The sequence below is a fragment of the Bos grunniens genome, chromosome 5, assembly GCF_055505025.1.
Source record: "Bos grunniens cultivar Pamir isolate PY7600 chromosome 5, Bosgru_T2T1.0, whole genome shotgun sequence".
In the NCBI taxonomy this organism is placed as follows: Eukaryota; Metazoa; Chordata; class Mammalia; order Artiodactyla; family Bovidae; genus Bos; species Bos grunniens.
Window position 1 is genome coordinate 37863395 of NC_141169.1, and position 4534 is coordinate 37867928.

Below are 4534 nucleotides of genomic sequence, written 5' to 3' on the forward strand. Positions count from 1 at the left end.
TCACAATAAACCGTGGAAAATTCTTCAAGAGATGGGAATACCAGACCACCTGACCTGCCTCTTGAGAAACCTATATGCAGGTCAGGAAGCAACAGTTAGAACTGGACTTGGAACAACAGACTGGTTCCAAATAGGAAAAGGAGTACGTCAAGGCTGTATATTGTCACCCTGCTTATTTAACTTGTATGCAGTGTACATCATGAGAAACACTGGTCTGGAAGAAGCACAAGCTGGAATCAAGATTTCTGGGAGAAATACCAATAACCTCAGATATGTAGATGACACCACCCTTATGGCAGAAAATGAAGAGGAACTAAAAAGCCTGTTGATGAAAGTGAAAGAGGAGAGTGAAAAAGTTGGCTTAAAGCTCAACATTCAGAAAACTAAGATCATGGTATCTGGTCCCATCACTTCATGGCAAATAGATGGGGAAACAGTGGAAACAGTGTCAGACTTTATTTTTTGGGGCTCCAAAATCACTGCAGATGGTGATTGCAACCATAAAATTAAAAGACGTTTACTCCTTGGAAGGAAAGTTATGACCAACCTAGATAGCATATTGAAAAACAGAGACATTACTTTGCCAAAAAAGGTCTGTCTAGACAAGGCTATGGTTTTTCCAGTGGTCATGTATGGATGTGAGAGTTGGACTGTGAAGAAAGCTGAGCGCCGAAGAATTGATGCTTTTGTATTGTGGTGTTGGAGAAGACTCTTGACAGTCCCTTGGACTGCAAGGAGATCTAACCAGTCCATACTAAAGGAGATCGGTCCTGGGTGTTCATTGGAAGAACTGATGCTGAAGCTGAAACTCCAATACTTTGGCTACCTCATGCAAAGAATTGACTTATTGGAAAAGACCCTGATGGTGGGAGTGATTGGGGACAGGAGCAGAAGTGGGCGACAGAGGATGAGATGGCTGGATGGCATTGCCGAGTCTATGGACATGAGTTTGGGTGAACTCCGGGAGTTGGTAATGAAAAGGCAGGCCTGGTGTGCTGTGGTTCATGGGGTTGCAAAGAGTCGGACATGACTGAGTGACTGAACTGAAATGAACTGAATGTTTATTATTCTTTGTTGAGCAAAATGTGATTAATGAATATATATATATATATAACCAAATAGTACCTGACTTCTAAATTTTACATTTTGGTAGTAGAGATATACAAGTCAGTATAATGTTAGACAGAATTTAGTAAGCACCAAAGGACAAGTTAAAACTATATAACAGGAAGATGGGGGTTTCCTGGTGGCTCAGCTGGTAAAAAAAAAATGTACCTGCAATGCAGGAGACCTGGGTTTGATCCCTGGGTCAGGAAGATTACCTGGAGAAGGGAATGGCTACCCACTCTAGTATTCTTGCCTGGAAAATTCCATAGACAGTGGCTACTGCATGGTGTCTCAAAGACTGAGCGACTAACACACACACACACACACACACAACAGGAAGATGTAAAGGCAAGCAAACTCATGAGATCTTGCTGGAGCATAAATGAAATTTTCATTAAAAAAGTAGTACTTAAATAGTGACTTGGATAACAGGTAGGATTTCTAAAGCAAACGTTTAAAGAGAAAATGACTAAATATAACTTGGAAAATGGCAAGTAGCGGTGATTTTGGGGATACATTAATGGAGCACTAAAGAGTTTGGTTTGAGTGAACCATAAGCAATAGGAATCATAAAACAAGAAATATCTTGGGATAAAAATTTGACATTCAACTATAGCAAAAAGCCAAGGAAAAATTCTAGCTGAAAACTAGTATCATGAGAACCGTGCTTAACAGTGGTGAAGGGAGGAGATTGGGCAGAGGAATAGGTGGAAGTGAAATTCAGGTGCAACAAATTCTTTGCCAACTTGGCAGGGAGCTCTGAGGTAGGTATTGCCCTCAGAGTTGTCCCAGGTTGTATTGAAATGGCCAGGCATTTACAACTGGCTCAATCTCCAAGTGCGTGCAGTGCTGGACAAAGCAGGGAAATGTGGAGGTGAAGGTTCCCCTGCAACTGAGGCAGACCCTGAGGGAGCTGTTGGTGAAAGTCATTCTTCTGGTGATGCTTCCTGTCGCGGGGTGACAGGCCTCTTTCTAGAAGATGTGGGAAATACATCTACCTGTCTATCAGTAAATGGTCTAAATAGTTCAAAAAAAAAAAAAAAAAAAAAGAATAGATTGTCAGACGGATGAAGGGCCAAAAGATTATTACAGGCAGCTTACAAGAGACCTCTTAAATATAAGTACACAGAAAGTTTAAAAAGAAATACAGTCACTATGGAGAATAATATGGAGAGTCCTTAAAAAACTAGGAATGAAGTGACCATATGACCTAGTAATCCCACTATTGGACATATACCCTGAGAAAACCATAATTCTAAAAGACACATGTACCCCAGTGTTCACTGCAGCACTATTAACAATAGCCAGGACAAGGAAGCAAACTTGATGTCCATTGACAGATAAATGGATAAAGAAGATGTGGTGCATATATACAATGGAATATTACCTGGCCATAAAAGAGACTACTTTGAGTCATTTGTAGTGATGTGGATGAATCTAGAGCTTGTCGTACAGAGTGAAGTTAGTCAGAAAGAGGAAAAACAAATATAGTATATTAATGCATATATACGGAATCTAGAAAAATGTGCTGATGGACATATTTGCAGGAAAGTAATGGAGATGCAAAGGAGAAAAGGAAAGATAAACCCATTTGAATGCAGAGTTCCAAAGAATAGCAAGGAGAGATAAGAAAGCCTTCCTCAGCAATCTATGCAAAGAAATAGAGGAAAACAACAGAATGGGAAAGACTAGAGATCTCTTCAAGAAAATTAGAGATTATCAAGGGAACATCTCATGCAAAGATGGGCTCAATAAAGGACAGAAATGGTATGGACCTAACAGAAGCAGAAGATATTAAGAAGAGGTGGCAAGAATACACAGAAGAACTGTACAAAATAGATCTTCATGACCCAGATAATCATGATGGTGTGATCTCTCACCTAGAGCCAGACATCCTGGACTGAGACGTCAAGTGGGCCTCAGGCAGCATCACTACGAACAAAGCTAATGGAAGTGATGGGATTCCAGTTGAGCTACTTCAAATCCTGAAAGATGACGCTATGAAGGTGCTGCACTCAATATGCCAGTAAATTTAGAAAACTCAGCAGTGGCCACAGGACTGGAAAATATCAGTTTTCATTCCAATCCCAAAGAAAGGCAATGCCAGAGAATACTCAAACTACCGCACAATTGCACTCATCTCACACGTTGGTAAAGTAATGCTTAAAATTCTCCAAACCAGTTTTTTAAGGAATCTCCACACTGTTCTCCATAGTGGCTGTACTAGTTTGCATTCCCACCAACAGTGTAAGAGGGTTCCCTTTTCTCCACACCCTCTCCAGCATTTATTGCTTGTAGACTTTTGGATCGCAGCCATTCTGCCTTATGATCCAGCAATCCCACTGCTGGGCATACACACTGAGGAAACCAGAAGGGAAAGAGACACGTGTACCCCAATGTTCATCGCAGCACTGTTTATAATAGCCAGGACATGGAAACAACCTAGATGTCCATCAGCAGATGAATGGATAAGCAAGCTGTGGTACATATACACAATGGAGTATTACTCAGCCATTCAAAAGAATACATTTGAATCAGTTCTAATGAGGTAGATGAAAGTGGAGCCTATTATACAGAGTGAAGTAAGTCAGAAAGAAAAACACCAATACAGTATACTAACGCATATATATGGAATTTAGAAAGATGGTAACAATAACCCTGTATACGAGACAGCAAAAGAGACACTGATGTGTAGAACAGTCTTATGGACTCTGTGGGAGAGGGAGAGGGTGGGAAGATTTGGGAGAATGGCATTGAAACATGTATAATATCACGTATGAAACGAGTCACCAGTCCAGGTTCGATGCACGATACTGGATGCTCAGGGCTGGTGCAATGGGACGACCCAGAGGGATGGTATGGGGAGGGAGGAGGGAGGAGGGTTCAGCATGGGGAACACATGTATACCTGTGGCGGATTCATTTCGATATTTGGCAAAACCAATACAGCTATTGTAAAGTTGAAAAATAAAATAAAATAAAATAATAAATAAAATATAAAACCAGCTTGAACATCTAGAAGCTGTAATTAGCCTCCAATTAAAATAAATAAATTTTTTAAAAATTTAGAAAAAAAAAAATTCTCCAAACCAGTGCTCACTTCGGCAGCACATATGCTAAAATTGGAATGATACAGAGAAGATTAGCATGGCCCCTGAGCAAGGATGACACGCAAATTCATGAAGCGTTCCATATTTTTAAAACCTCGAATAGCCAAAACAATCTTGAGAAAGAATAGAACTGGAGGAATCAACCTGCCTGACTTGAGGTTCTACTACAAAGCCACAGTCATCAAGACAGTATGGTACTGGCACAAAGACAGAAATATAGATCAATGGAACAAAATAGAAAGCCCAGAGATAAATCCATGCACATATGGACATCTTATCTTTGACAAAGGAGGCAAGAATATATGATGGAGAAAAGAC

General features: G+C 40.3%; 1 non-coding gene across 1 annotated transcript; it reads left to right on the forward strand.

The window, feature by feature from the left end:
• Positions 1–4198: 4198 nt before the first annotated feature.
• On the forward strand, positions 4199–4305 carry LOC147371781 (U6 spliceosomal RNA). The gene has a single exon (XR_015164992.1). It is a non-coding gene; the product is annotated as a U6 spliceosomal RNA (small nuclear RNA).
• The last annotated feature ends 229 nt before the right edge of the window (positions 4306–4534 follow it).